Here is a 16,406-nt window from a genome sequence, read left to right on the forward strand (position 1 = left end):
TGTACATGCATGATGATGGATGAATAAATGTTACAACTGCAGAAGTGTCAGTAGATTATATAGATACATCAATTGATACCACCGTTCCCTCGGGTGCGTGACCACACAGTAGCTGAAATGCTCCCACTCACATAGACCTTTATTGCCACGCAGCTGGTATTTTCTTTTATATAATGTTTTACTAAAGTGCCGCACAGTTTTCAGGCCATGTAAAGTTTTCCTGGTCAGAGCAATGGTTGGCCCGCACAGCTATATAAAAAATTAGAGAGAGAGTTGCTTGGTATAATTTGTCTTTTTTTAATGGGCATTTGCCAAGTTTGCCTAACTTGTTCCTCAAGAAAGCCAGAGGTTTAAAAACTGGATTCAATAATTAAACTTTCAAACAATACCCTTTCACAGAAATATTTTCTGGCATGGGACATTTGGCCATTAATCGCAGTTCTCTTTGTAAAACTTTGCTTGAATCCTGTTGCAACTATCCACAAAGTACTTTTTGTTCCCCTTAACTTTATTTCATTTATCCACCTGTGGTGAATTTGGAGACAGGAAGTAATGGCAGCAATTGTTTTTTTTGTTTCAATCTGATATTTCTGTGCAGTCTGTGGTAAACAGTGTGACTGAAAAAGTGTGCAACTGAAGATGTCCTCCACTCAGTCTTGTGCCTAAATATTGGATTGTGTACTGTCATGTTTCTTTGCACTATCCATTTCGGTTTCAAATACGTAAGATGCAATGGAATATTGACAACTTACTGCATGGGTCGTGAAGACTATGACTCACTTTCCATTATGACTCATTTTCTCTGTACATCTGACATACTGAGGTAGACAAAAAGGTGGGTCAAGCTCAGTGGATTAGCTACCACTGTAACATTAGCTGAAACTCATATTTGCAGTCCTTCCTTGCACCAAGATTGCAAACTGTGCTTGAATGCCACTAATCATCATTCGGGTGCCTGGGTTCCTCTCCACGGACTGTAGCCCAGATTTCCCTTTACCTACCTCTCACACTCATCCCACCCCTCAAACAATTATTTACTGACCCAGCTACCTGACTGGTTCCCCCATAGAGTTTCTGGACTTCATCGCAGATGGATTTATCTGATTTCCTTGGAGAAAGCACAGAGGGGAAACCTTGCAAAGATCATGTAGGCACCAGAATATCCCAATGGAGCCCTCTCCCAAGTCTTGTACATACATAGGTAATAAATAATAAGTTATGATACTGTGTGCTATATTTGTAATACATAGCAGATTGACTTGACAAATTAGCTACTCACAGACTGGCCATCAGACACAAGGTGTAATTACTCCCATTCACCAGGATGCAAGAAACAGCTCAAAATGGTCTCCTTGACCAGTAATTTGCATTTTATTCAGCTTGCACTTCTTAGAGAAGGTGGTTGCAGGTAATTGAAATTGAGGATTGCAGTGCATGAGAATCTGGATGATTGCTATTTGTTGATGTTGCATTCAACATGTTGTTTTTCACAATTAACTGATGAAAGGAAATTTCCATCTATCAGCCAGACTACTTGAGAATAGTGGAGGAAGTGCCTAAGCATTCATTGCATACTGAATATTTTTTGCATAGCCCCACAATATTAATTTCCCCAATACATTTCTTTCCTTAGCCAAATTACAGCATACTCCATGTCTTGCCTCCTCCTGCTGCCATTGAGAACTATAACTCAAAATATTCTCACCACTTTAAGTCTCTAAAGTCTTTCATTAGGCAGAGACTGAAATATTTATCTTCAAAACAGCCCATTATCACAGACAATAGATCTTACTTATTGGCAGATCAGCTCACACATAATAGTAGAAAGCAAGAAAGCAGACACTACTTCTGCATGTGGTGGTCCTTGTTAGGATAAGTAATGAACACTCTGTACAGGGAGCTTGGTACCTTGGATATGTCTTCAATTGATTGCTCACTTTGCCCTTCTTTTTATATTCCAGATACAAAAGATGCTACAAATTCAGAGGGCACTCGTCTGCCTTTGTGTAACGTGTCACTAACTGATGACCTTCTTCACATCCTTGAAGATCTGTACAGAGGAAGAGGAGAGCAGTACCGCACAAGGGTCAAAACTGCATCACACTGTGTAGGCGTTTCAGGTCATTCAGAGGATAGGCCAGAGATGGATTGCATCTCTGGGAGCAAGAGGCAGAGTTCAGGCAAGTGAACAACTGACTGGGTCAGAAAACCTCACGGGTATGAGAAATAGTCAAGTCCTGTAAAAGGCACCTTTGTAAGAATGGCTGAATCAGTATGATGCTTGTGAATTAAATTTCATTCTTATTGGCTTATTCACCCCTTAATCTTTCCATCAAGGACAAGGCCATTCTTAGAGCAAGACCATTCCCCCACTAACTCTCCTGCAACTTATTCTCCCCAGATTCCCCTCAGGTTCTACCCCTCACTTCCACTCCACGGGCAACTTACAGTTGCCAATTAACCTACCAACCCATGCATCTTTAGGATAGGAAAGGAAACCGAAGTACCCAGAGAAAGTTCATGCATTTGCATGGAGAACACACTGTCTCCTCACTGACTGCATACAAGGCAAGGATGCGACCCTGGTCATCACGTAGCACAGCAGTTCGACTAGCTATGTTATTACGCCAACTTCGGTAGATGAGTGAACTGTTTAAAATGCTTTGCTATTAAGTGAAAAACATAGAGGGAGGAATGAATCCTCATTATCATTAACTCTTACTACACTCCTTTTTAAGCTGTTGCTTCAGCATGAAAGCAGACATTGTGTTTTGTGTAGAAATCCGTCATCTGGCAAGAACATCTTGTGAGATCAGGAACTGCCATTTGCAATGCACATCACAGGGTGTCCTTCTGGAGTGAAGCATAACAGGATTTTCCCATTCTGGTCCCAGCTGTGCTACTCAGCTGTTGCGCCATTAGTTTACACTGCACCAATGAGTCATGCCCTGAGGTTTATATTTATACATATTGCATGTTATTTGTATAACTGGGTTCCTGTGTGAACCAAAACCTTGTTGAGTAGGCTTTAAGCACAAAGAGTTCAGATGAGAGATTGCCTGTTACATTGAGTGAAAGACAATAAGATGCCTTCCTGAGTTAAACCTGCAATGAAGTTCATAATCTGCAAATGAAGCAGCAGCAACAGGGGAGGAAACTTAACATTTCAGCTGAGTTCTGCAGAAAAATCATCAGTCTGAAGTATTCTCTTCTCACCTCTCCACAGCTGCTGCCTGACGTGCTGAATATTTTCACCATTTTCAGATTTCATTTCAGATCCCCATCCTTCACAGATTTTTTTCTTTAGATTTATTTCAACTTCCTGCCAGTGGCCAGCTTTGCAGATGAATGGCTAACTATGGACTGCTTCATATTTAAGAAGCAACCGCTTATTTCCCGATGGCTCAAACCTTTGTAAACTCACTCTTGAGTTTTTTTTTTAACCACGCGGGACCAAAGTATGGTAAAATACATAATTTTCTATACATTTTCTGCCAGGTTGCAATTTTCAGACAGTTCATTTGGAGTACATGTTCATGCAAAGGCTGATTTTGAAAGTCTAGTGAAAGAAAAAGTAAGGTTGCTCCCTGAGAAAGTGATACCTTCAGCACTATTTGTGAAGTGTGTGTGTTCAGATATGGTTAAAAGGCTATCTTTAATTAATCTCTTAGAATAAATGACACAGGAGGTTACTGCTATTTCTAATTTGAAAAAAGGAGCTAACTATCTCATCAGTTCTCTAATCAGCTGATTTACAAGTGGCAACAGCATATGGTACACTGTCCATTAAACCAAATGTATTTGTAGTGTTTATGTACAGTATTGTAAATAACCAGTACAAACCAGTAATTCCCACACTCAACACTAAATGATAGTGTTGACAGATGCTACCATCTCCTTTCCCCAACGTTTCCCTTTCTTGCATTATATAAATATGTTTAGCATAATAAAACCTGTCAACGTGGTTTAACAAAGCTGTTATCAAACAAAATTTGACATTGAGCCGCAGAGGAGATATTGACTGTATTGATTTTTGGTTGTAGCTGCCTCTTCCATTTGCAATGGCTGGCCCTTATGTATTCCCATGGAATTGCCTGCACAGGGAGAGCAGGACAGTAACCAGCACTTGGCTCATGGCCTCTATGGTTTAATGATTCAAGTGCTCATTCAAGATGTCTTTGAACGTTGTTAGTCTGCTTGCCTCCACCACAGTCTGACAGTGCTTTGATATTGTAATCACCCTCCAGGAGAAAATAAACGTCTCGCTCCTCACCTTAAAATTATGCTGATTCAGTGGACATGCAAGAGACTCCCGATGGTATGTCGCCTCCCTGGGTGCCAGGATCAGGGATGTCCGAGATCGAGACAACAGCATTCTTAAGGTGCAGGGAAAGCGGTCAGAAGCCATGGCACGTATTGGTAGCTAGGAAAAGGAATGAGGTTCTGAAGAGCAGGTGATGGTAGGAGAAGGAACTATGATTGACAAGAGAAGTGGAGCATTTAGTCAAGAGAACGAAGGAAGCTTACTTAAGGTTTAGGAAGCAAGGATCAGTCAGGACTCTTGAGGATTATAAGATAGCCAGAAAAGAACTTAAGAAGGGATTTAGGTGAGTTAGAAAGGGACACAAGAAGGCTTGGTAAGTAGAATTAGGGAAAATTTTAAACATTAAGGCATTCTACACATATGTGAAGAACAGGGAGATGACGAGTAAGGGTAGGCCTGATCAGGGATAAAAGAGGAAACGGATCTGGAGTTGAAGGAGGTAAGGGAGGTCCTTAATGAATGCTTTGCTTCAGTTTTCCCCAGGGAGAGGGACCATAACGAATGTGAATTCAGCATAGAAGAGTCCACTGTACTGGAACATGTCGAGGTTAAGAAAGAGACACTGTTGGGACCTTTGTAGAACAGTAGAATAGATAAATCCCTGGGTCCAGATGGGATATTCGCCAGCTAATTATGGGAAGTGAGACAAGAAAGTGCTATTTGTGCGGGGCAGGTCATACCTCACGAGTGTGATTGATTTTTTTGAAGAAGTGACAAAACAAACTGAGGAAGCTAGAGCAGTTAATGTGGCATATATGGATTTTAGTAGGCGTTCGACAAGTCCCCCCATGGTGGGCTCATTCAGCAAGTCAGGAGACGTGATCCAGGGAAACTTGGTTGCACAGACTTGGAATTGGTTTGCTCATAGAGGGCAGAGGGTGGTAGTAATGGACTATATTCTGTCTGGACATCCAGGACTAATGGTGTTCCATAGGGTTCTGTTCCAGGACCACTGCTCTTTGTGATTTGTATAAATGACTTAGATGAGGAAGCGTTTGTAAGTTTGCAGATGGTATGAAAGTTCATGGTGTTGTGGATAGTGTAGAAGGTTGTTGTAGGTTACAACGGGACATTAATAGGATGCAGAGCTGGACTGAGAAGTGGCAGATGGAGCTCAATCCAGAGAAGTGTGAAGCGATATACCCTGTACTGTTCCATCAAGTGTGAAGGTCAAACTTGATGGAAGAGTACAGGGTTAGAGGTAGAACTCCTAGCAGTGTAAAGGAATAGGGGGATCTTGGGAAGCAAGACCATACATCCCTCAATGTTGCTGTGCAAGTTGATGAGGCCCTTAAGAAGATGGATGGTGTGTTGGCCTTCATTAGTCGGGGAGATTGAGTTAGATTGGATTAGATTATGAGGACACGCAGTCCTCTTTTATTGTCATTTAGTAGTGCATGCATTAAGAAATGATACGTTTCTCCAGACTTATATCGCAGAAACACATGACAAACCGACTGAAAAACTGACAAAAACCACATAATTATAACATATAGTTACAACAGTGCAAAGCAATACCGTAATTTGATAAAGAACAGACCATAAGCGTGGTAAAAAGTCTCAAAGTCTCTCAAAAGTCTCATCATCTCACGCAGACGGTGAACCTCCAGCGCCGCAAACTTGCCGATGCAGCATACTGGAAGCATCTGATCACAGTCCGACTCCGAGTCCGTCTGAAAATTCCAAGCCTCCGACCAGCTCTTCGATACCGAGCACCAAGCACCATCTCTGCTGACTGCTTTGACCCCTGCCCCGGCAATAGGCAATAGGCAAAGCCGAGGATTTGGAGATTCTCGATCGCAGAGTAGCAGCAGCAGCGAAGTAGGCATTTCAGAAGTTTCTCCAGGTGTTCCTCTGTGCTTCTCACAGCTGTCTCCATCAAATCAGGATTGTGCACGGCCCCTAGTTAACACATATGATATCATTCGGATGGCCGCCATCTTCTCCTCCCTCCTCTTAAAGAACCTCAAGTTAATTTTGTAGCTCTATAAACCTCTGATCTGACCACTCTTGGAGTATTGTGTTCAGTTCTGGTAAACTTATTTGAAGAAGGATGTAGAAGCTTTAGAGAGGCTGTGGAGTAGATTTACCAGGATGCTGCCAGGATTGGAGAGCATGTCTTATGAGGATAGGTTGACAAGCTTGGGTTTTCCTTTTGGATAAAATTATAAGTATAAGGTTATGTGTATAAGATAATGAGAGACATTGATAGAGTGAATAGCCAGTGCCTTTTCCCCGGGTAACAATGACTAATATGTGAGAACATACTTTTAAGGTGAATGGAAGTCCCAGTTAGGTTTTATACTCAGAGGGTGGTGAGTGCATGGAATGCATGGGGTGGTGGTAGAGGCAGATTCATTGGGGACTTTTAAGAGATTCTTGGGCAGGAATATGGATGAAACAAAATGGAGGGCTATGTGGGAGGGAATTGTTAGATAAATCTTGGAGTAGATTAAAAGGTCAGCACAACATTGTGCCTGTACTGTGCTGTACTGTACTGTTCTATCTTCTATGCTCTATACCATATAGAGCAAAGTATCTCAATATCCACCCTACTTATGCCTGTCATAATTTTGTTTAGCTCTGTCAGCTTCTCTCTCTGCCTTCCCCGCTCTATAGGAAAAAACAGCCTATCTAATCTCCCCTCAAAACTGGAATGTTCCATTCAAGGCAACATCTTGATAAATCTCTTCTACGTCCTCTCCAGTGCATCCATGCCCCTTCTGTTGTGTGGCCAACTAAAATCCCTTTAGATGTCAGAAATATTTGAAAGTGTTTAGCATCACACACAGAACCCCATACTCCACTATCAGACCTGGCTTTTCTCAAAGCCCATTAAGAGGCATTGTGGAGGCGGCAGACGGCCTCTGAATATCCCTAACATAAGAACTATTAAAAATGGGGATCTGCATCTGAACAGCATCGGAGGTATTGGAGGAAAGCAGGGAAGCTTGGACGGATCCTTATTCAGTGAAGTGAGGGAGGGGGGTAGTGAGGTGATGACAAGTTGCACGTGCGCACACACACACACATACACACACACACACGCACACACACACACTCAAATAAGCACGCACATTTCATCGAAACTCCTTCTGGATTAACGATGTCGTATTTCTTTTGGTTTTGCAAGTTCTTATAAGGCCAATGTACGACCCACAGGCTTTTCTACAGATGTGAGAAGAGAAGTCTGACAGGGTGGGTGAGTAGGTGGCTGTTGAGATCACACTCACATATATTTCAGCAGCATTCCTCCATCCCCCCAAGCAACCATCTACTAAATATTCTTTCCAATTTTCTGGGGAATCGTTTTGCTGAACACCTACACTCCGTCTGCCAGAGAAAGCAGGATCTCCCAGTGGCCACACATTTTAATTCCACATCCCATTCCCATTCTGATATGTCTATCCACAGCCTCCTCTACTGTAAAGATGAAGCCACACTCAGGTTGGAGGAGCAACACCTTATATTCCATCTGGGTAGCCTCCAACCTGATGGCATGAACGTTGACTTCTCTAACTTCCGCTAATACCCCACCTCCCCCTTGTACCCCATCCGTTATTTATTTATATACACACATTCTTTCTCTTTCTCTCCTTTTTTTCCTTCTATCCCTCTCACTATACTCCTTGCCCATCCTCCAGGCTTCCCCCCTCCCCCTTTCTTTCTCCCTAGCTATCCCGTCCCATGATCCTCTCATACCCCTTTTCGCCAATCACCTGTCCAGCTCTTGGCTCCATCCCTCCCCCTCCTGTTTTATGCTATCATTTTGGATCTCCCCCTCCCCCTCCCACTTTCAAATCTCTTACTAGCTCTTCCTTCAGTTAGTCCTGACGAAGAGTCTCGGCTCGAAACGTCGACTGTACCTCTTCCTAGAGATGCTGCTTGGCCTGCTGCGTTCACCAGCAACTTCGATGTGTGTTTCCAATTTTCTAGTTTGGTTTCTGAATTGATGCCGGAAAGGCCTGATGCTTTCCAATACCTTTACTAAAATCAAGTTTCATGTTATTTAGGTAGCCTCATAATATTTCTGTATTTACTCTGATAAAGCAGTTATTTACTTGATAATCAGAACTGTGGAGGTGCATATATCTGGCAATGCATGTGCAGAATTGAATTCACAAGCCCTGTCAGCAGACAGCAGGGATGGTGCCATCTGCAGTAAAGACACTTTCAATTAAAGTTCATTGCCAACATTGCTGCCAGTGTCTCTGCCACTGCCTCTTTCCAGGCGTGCTGTGATACTGTCCTTTGAGCACGAGCACCACATACTTCAACAATTCACACATCTCCCTACCAAGTAGCTTCTAACACCCAATTGCACAAGAGCAACAATGTACTTTAATACCCTCCCAAATAGGTATCATGGAGCCCCTGGAATTCTTTACACAACAGAGACAGGAGGAACTTCTTTGATGCAAGCTGGGTGGTCATACAGTCGTTCTTTGAAACTAGGTTCCTAATTCGAAAGCCTGTGAATTCCGTGAAGCATGTAGTCAGTTTCATGATGTTTAACAGAATGAATCTGCTATAAGCAAGTGTTATAATCATTGACTTGTAGAATATTTCAAGCAGTCCATCCTTTAAAGGTAAAAATCAAAAAGACTGAGCAATTTCACTTGTGGTAAAATTAAAAACCTGCAATCTCAATTTCATAGACATCTGAAGATTAATTTTTATTGATTACTTCAGTGCCTAAAATATAGCTGCAATAGGCTGATTTACCTTGCATTTACCACAAAATATAATTTGTCAGTAAGAGTTAACGTCAGTCCCGGGAATAGCCGATCAGAGGTTCGTTAAGCATCTGATTTCTATTCGCTATGCCTACCAGTGCTGATTAAAGTGGCTGGATGCCATGTTGCTGGCTGGTGCTTCAATTAATGCCTTTTCTAATGCAACCAACTGGTAGGGAGTAAACATTGATATAACGTGCTATTTTAAAAGATGCTGACCTTTTTATATTTCTTGTTGCTGGAACTGTGAAGTAACTCTCTGTAGCTAAGCAGGAGGGTTTCTGGAACCCTTTGTCAAGACTTCAGCAACAGTTGAGCACATGAAAGTGCTGCAATAGTTCACACTAATTGAAATACTAGAGGGCAGGGGAAAGAGAAACCCTAGCAGGGTCTATTGGTTCTGAATAAAGAGCTGGAGAGGCCCTGAGGCCAGACAGAACACCATGAGTTATTGCAGACACAAAATGCTGGGAGAACTCAGCAAGTCAGGCAGAGTCTATGGAAATAAAGTAACAGTTGATGTTTTGGGCTGAACAGGACTGAATACAGTATACGAATCTTTACTTATACCTCCACAACGTAGACCACCCTGCCATGTGCCACCCTAACTTGTCACCCTCAATCTCTGAACCATATTGCAGCATGCTGTACTTCCAGCAGGATTTTGCTAAATCCAGACTCCTGAACACAATTCCTTCCACTGGCTAGAATAATATTCTCCATGATTGATAGGCAGACAGTTAGCTCCTCCACGAAAAATGTCATGATAAGCAAAATGCCTCTCCTTGGAACATGAAGCATGTCTGTAGACAATGGTGGCTGAGCTGATATAGATCAAAAGTGACTTCATTCATTTTAGACTGAAAACCTTCATGTTTTCTAATCTGACAATTTTGAATGGCAATCCAACAATGTCTTTGAGAGAGGTTTATCAACAGTGCAAAAACCACTGTAAAGACCTTCCCAAAGGTCTGCAGAAACTCATTGATTTTATCAGTGCTGAACTACTGCATTAAACTGCATTACATCAACATCTGAAGATCAATAGCTTAAATGCTTACACTTTCAGACAAATTGTTTTCCTGTCTAAGCCCTGTCTCTTAGGCTGTTTAAAGTTTCGGGAGACGCTCCACTGATAGTAATGAAATGATATTGACTTGTTGAAAGCATTATTTGTAAGGAAATTACATGAATAGAGACAGTAGATTTAACAATAATGTGTGCCAGCTATATATTAGACCATGGAACCATGCAGTAGGTGAATGTTCGATTTAAACGTAATTTTTGAGAATTAGTAATTTTGTCAGCAGTAAATAGTAGTAGACAACTCTTTTGTGTTGTTCACAGATAACAGGAGAGATATCGATTTAAAGAAATGAACAGACCTTTAAAAATTCTTGTGAGTTGCTAATTTATGTAGTAGTCATGAGAGGAGGTAAGTGTTAAACTACCAGAAGATGAGGACTACCTGGCTCTGCTTCCATATACAGCATCATTTTTTTTCAGTCTTTGGAACAGGCCCATCAATTCTAGCCCATGTACTTCGCCTAATTCTGAAACCGTTCGATGTGTATTGACTGCTTTACACAACACTTTCTTAACTTAGGTTTAGGATTCCCATTTCAAAATCTGCCCTCTGGTAAAGCTTCTAACAACAGGAGGAATTTGACAGACCCTGCTGCGACCATGCCAAAATACTCGTGGTAATCATTCCATATATTTATTTTTCTTTTTATTTATTTATTCGTTTGTTTGCTTATTTAGCAATACAGTGTTTCAGCCTTCCAGCCCTTCGAGCCACACCACCCCAGCAACCCCCGACAAACCCGATTACTTGCGAGACCATGGATCTGCTCCTGGAAAGTCTTCACTCTCCAGGGTGCAGGCCTGGGCAAGGTTGTATGGGAGACCAGCAGTTGCCCATGCTGCAAGTCTCCCCTCTCCACGCCACCAATGTTGTCCAAGGGAAGGGCATTAGGACCCACACAGCTTGGCACCAGTGTCGTCGCAGAGCATTGTGTGATTAAGTGCCTTGCTCAAGGACACAACATGCTGCCCAAACTCACGACCTCCAGATCACTAGTCGAATGCCTTAACTACTTGGCCACCTGCCCACAACTACCCCTAACATAATCATAGGACAATTTGCAAAGCCCAAATGACCTACCTGTTACGTCTTTGGACTGTGGGAGGAAACTGGAGGGTCTGTAGAAAACGTCTGCATTCCACATGGAGGAAATAGAGAGACTTCTTACAGAACGGCATCAGAATTGAAATCCAAACTCTGGAATGCCCCAAGCTTTCTGGAACACTAAGCTACCATGGCACCCAGTTACTAAACCATCATGACAAAATCTAAAGCATGCAAAATTAAAATTTCGGAACTGAATTTTTAAGTAGCTGTAAAATAGTTGAAGACACGATTATGAAGTATTCAATAAGATACTGGAAGGGACTCTGCAGCTAGAGTGGGAGAGAGAGGGATGCTGGGAACCACAGAATAAAGCAGCACAGTGAAGGAAGGTCATCCAGTAAGAACTTAGCTGAAAGAAGTTGTATTTTGTTATCCAATCCTTGGATGATAGACAGCTAGGAAGGATTGACTTCCAAATTGTAAGTGTCCCAGCCTGGGATAAGGGCAAGAAAAGCCAAAGGAAGATTGGTGAAAAAATTATATAAAAGAAGAGCTGTCCAAAACGTTGGGAGCACAACCCAGGAAAAACTGTCGCAAGAAGTAGAGGCCTGAATTCAGAGCTCAGAAAAGAATATAAACTTATTTCAGTGAATCTGTCTCATTCATTTGGCGTGTGGATAAGTCCAAGTTGTGAGACTTGTGATTTAATATAAGAAGTGATAAATTGGAATGGTAAATCAAATGTAAAGTTGCTGGAAGTGCGCGATACATATACTGTACGCACTTAAGTAACTCAAACATTAAGTTGCACTAAATTTTGGTTTAGAGCCTCTTCATTTGACACATCAGTTAACATCCTATATAGAGGTAATATAGTCAACACCATTAAGTATCCACCGCTAATTATTAAGTTTTTGCACCATTAAGTATATCTTCCAGTATTTTATATGGCAGTGCTGTTTATAATTACCTGCAGCTAAAATGCTTCTCCATGATGTTCCTTCAGCAATACTGGAATATTTCACTGGTCTCTTGGCCATTCTGTCATCATATTTCCTTCATTAACTTCTGCTGATTACTTTTAACTTCTGCTTCCAATATTTTCACTTGCTCCAAGTTCAATTCAAGCTTACAGTTGTATTTGCCATTACACACTGGCCCCCACTTCAGTAATACTTCAATTTTGAAATACGCTTTCTAGTTTTCATAGAAACACAGAAACATAGAAAAACTGCAGCACAATACAGGCTCTTCGGCCCACAATGCTGTGCTGAACATGTACTTATTTTAGAAATTACCTAGGGTTACCCAAAGCCCTGTATTTTTCTAAGCTCCATGTACCTATCCAGGAGCCTCTTAAAAGACCCTATCGTATCCGCCTCCACCACTGTTGCCGGCAGCCCATTCCACGCACTCGCCACACTCTGCGTAAAAAAACTTACCCCTGACGTCTCCTCTGTACCTACTTCTAAGCACCTTAAAACTGTGTCATCTCATGATAGCCATTTCAGCCCTGGGAAAAAGCCTCCTACTATCCACACGATCAATGCCTCTCATCATCTTTTACACCTCTAACAAGTCACCTCTCATCCTCCGTTGCTCCAAGGGGAGAAGGCCAAGTTCACTCAACCTATTCTCATAAGGCACGCTCCCCAATCCAGGCAACATCCTTGTAAACCTCCTCTGCACTCTTTCTATAGTTTTCACATTCTTCCTGTCATGAGGTGGCCAGAACTGAGCACAGTACTCCAAGTGGTGTCTGACCAGGGTCCTATATAGCAGTGACATTACCTCTTGGCTCCTAATCTCAATCCCACAGTTGATGAAGGCCAATGCACTGTATGCCTTCTTAACCACTGTCAACCGGCACAGCAGCTTTGAGTGTCCTATGGACCCCAAGATCCCTCTAATCCTCCACAGTGCTAAGAGTCTGACCATTAATACTATATTTTGCCATCATATTTGACCTAACAAAATGAACCACCTCACACTTATCTGGGTTGAACTCCATCTGCCACTTCTCAGTCCAGTTTTGTGTCCTATCTATGTCCCACTGTAACTTCACACAGCCCTCCACACCATCCACAACACCCACAACCTTTGTGTCATCAGCAAATTTACTAACCGATCCCTCCACTTCCTCATCCAGGTCATTTATAAAAATCATGAAGAGAAGCGGTCCCAGAACAGATCCCTGAGGCACACCACTGGTCACTGACCTCCATGCAGAATATAACCTGTCTGCAACTACTCTTTGCCTTCTGTGGACAAGCCAGTTCTGAATCCACAAAGCAAGGTCCCCTTGAATCCTATGCCTTCTTACTTACTCAGTAAGCCTTGTACAGGATACCTTATCAAATGCCTTGCTGAAATCCATATACACTACATCTACTGCTCTAGCTTCATCAACATGTTTAGTCACATCCTCAAAAAATTCAATCCGGCTCATAAGGCACAACCTGCCTTTGACAAAGCCATGCTGACTATTCCTAATCATATTATGCCTCTCCAAATGTTCATAAATCCTGCCTCTCAGGATCTTTTCCATCAACCTACCAACCACTGAAGTAACACTCACTGGTCTATAATTTCCTGGGCTATCCCTACTCCCTTTCTTGAATAAGGGAACAAGATCTGCAACCCTCCAGTCCTCCAGAACCTCCCCCATCCCCATTGCTAGAGGCTCAGCAATCTCCTCCCTCACTTCCCACAGTAGCCTGGGGTACATCTCATCCAGTCCCGGAGACTTATCCAACTTGATGCTTTCCAAAAGCTCCAGCACATCCTCTTTCTTAATGTCTATATGCTCAAGCTTTTCAATCCACTGTAAGTCATCCCTACAATCCTCAAGATCCTTTCCCATAGTGAATACTGAAGCAAAGTATTCATTCAATACCTTAGCCATCTCCTCTGGTTCCATACACACTTTTCCACTGTCACACTTGATTGGTCCTATTCTCTCCCGTCTTATTCGCTTGCTCTTCACATACTTGTAGAAAGCCTTGGGCCTTGGGGTTTTCTTTAATCCTGCTCACCAAGGCTTTCTCATGGCCTCTTCTGGCTCTCCAAATCTCATGCTTAAGCTCCTTCCTGCAAGCCTTATAATCTTCTAGATCTATATTATTACCCAGTTTTTTGAACCTTGCATAAGCTTTTCTTTCCTTCTTAACTAGATTTTCAACAAACTTTGTACATCATGATTTCTGTACCCTACCATCCTTTCCTTGTCTCATTGGACCATGCCTATGCTGAACGCCACACATGTATCCCCTAAACATTTGTCACACTTCTGTTGTACATTTCACTAAGAACATGTGTTCCCAATTTATGCTTCCAAGTTCCTGCCTGATAGCTTCATATTCCTCCTTACTCCAACGCTTTCCATCGACTTGTGGGGGCTTATATGGGAGGCAGGGTTTGAGGGTTGGCACAACATTGTGGGCCGAAGGGCCTGTACTGTGCTGTACTATTCTATGTTCTATGCTTTCCTAACTTGTCTTTTCCTATCCCTCTCCAATGCTATGGTAAAGGAGATAGAATTGTGATCACTATCTCCAAAATGCTCTCTGACTGAGAGACCTGACACCTGATCAGGTTCATTTCCCAGTATCAGATGAAGTACAGGCTCTCCTTTTGTAGGCTTATCTACATATTGTGTCAGGAAACCTTCCTGAACACACCTAACAAACTCCACCCCATCTAAACCCCTTGTTCTAGGGAGATGCCAATCAATATTTGGGAAATTAAAATCTCCCACCATGACACTCCTGTTACTATTACACCTTTACAGAATCTGTCACCCTATCTGCTCCTCTATGTCCCTGTTACTATTGAATGGTCTTTAAGAAATACCCAGTACAGTTATTGACCCCCTTCCTGTTTCTAACTTCCACCCACAGAGACTCTGTAGACAATCTCTCCATGACTTCCTCCTTTTCTGCAGCCGTGACACTATCTCTGATCAGCAGTGCCACGCCCCCACCTCTTTTGACTCCCTCCCTGTCCTTTCTAAAACATCTAAAGTCTTGCACTCTAAGTAACCATTCCTGTCCCTGAGCCACCCAAGTCTGGTTGGTGAGCCAACCGCCCCTTCCTCCATCTCTTCAGTTTGGTTCTTACCCCCCAGTAATTCTAGTATAAACTTTCCCCAATAGCCTTAGCAACCTCCCGGCCAGGATATTGCTCCCCCTCGGATTTAAGTGCAACCTGTCCTTTTTGTACAGGTCACGCCTGCCCCAAAAGAGGTCCCAATGATCCAGAAATCTGAATCCCTGTCCCCTGCTCCAATCCCTCAGCCACGCATTTATCCTCCACTTCATTCTATTCCTGTACTCACTGTCGCGTGGCACAGGCAGTAATCCCGAGATTACTACCTTTGGAGTCCTGCTTCTCAACTTCCTTCCTAACTCCTTATGTCTTTGGTACCAATATGTACCACAACCTCTGGCTGTTCACCTTCCCACTTCAGGACATCGTGGACATGATTAGGGTCTCAGACCCTGGCACCTGGGAGGCAAACTGCCATCTGTGTTTCTTTCCTACGTTCACAGAATCACCTGTCTGACCCCCTAACTATACAGTCCTCTATTACTGCTGCCTTCTTCCTTTCTCTACCCTTCTGAGCCACAGGGCCAGACTCTGTGCTAGAGGCGTGGCCACAGTTGCTTCCCCCAAGTAGGCCGTTCCCCCCAACAGTACTCAAACAGGAATACTTATTGTTAAGGGGGACAGCCACAGGGGTACTCTCTAGTATCTGACTCCTGCCCTTCCCTCTCCTGACTGTTACCCACTTATCTGTCTCCCGAGGCCCCGGTGTGACTACTTGCTTGTACCTCCTCTCTGTCACCTCCTCACTTCCCATGACCAGATGAAGATCATTGAGCTGCATCTCCAGTTCCCTAACCCGGTTCCTAAGGAGCTGCAGCTCGATGCACCTGGCACAGATGTGGCCATCTGGGAGGCTGGAAGTCTCCTGGACGTCCCACATCTGACACCTAGTACAGAGCACCGGCCTCACAGACATGCTTCCTGTTTCTCTTCCTCACAGCTAACTTACCTCACCTCCTTTTTCAGTGGAAACTTTTCAGTTTCTCTTTACCTCCTACAGCCACCCATCAGAGTAACACAACCAAACTAGACCTCCGTCAGCCCCTTGATCCCATATCTCTTTGTTCTTCATGTCCCTTTCTAGCCTTGGAGATTGTGTAGTTCT

This window comes from Mobula hypostoma, chromosome 9 (genome assembly GCF_963921235.1).
Source record: "Mobula hypostoma chromosome 9, sMobHyp1.1, whole genome shotgun sequence".
Classification (NCBI taxonomy): domain Eukaryota; kingdom Metazoa; phylum Chordata; class Chondrichthyes; order Myliobatiformes; family Myliobatidae; genus Mobula; species Mobula hypostoma.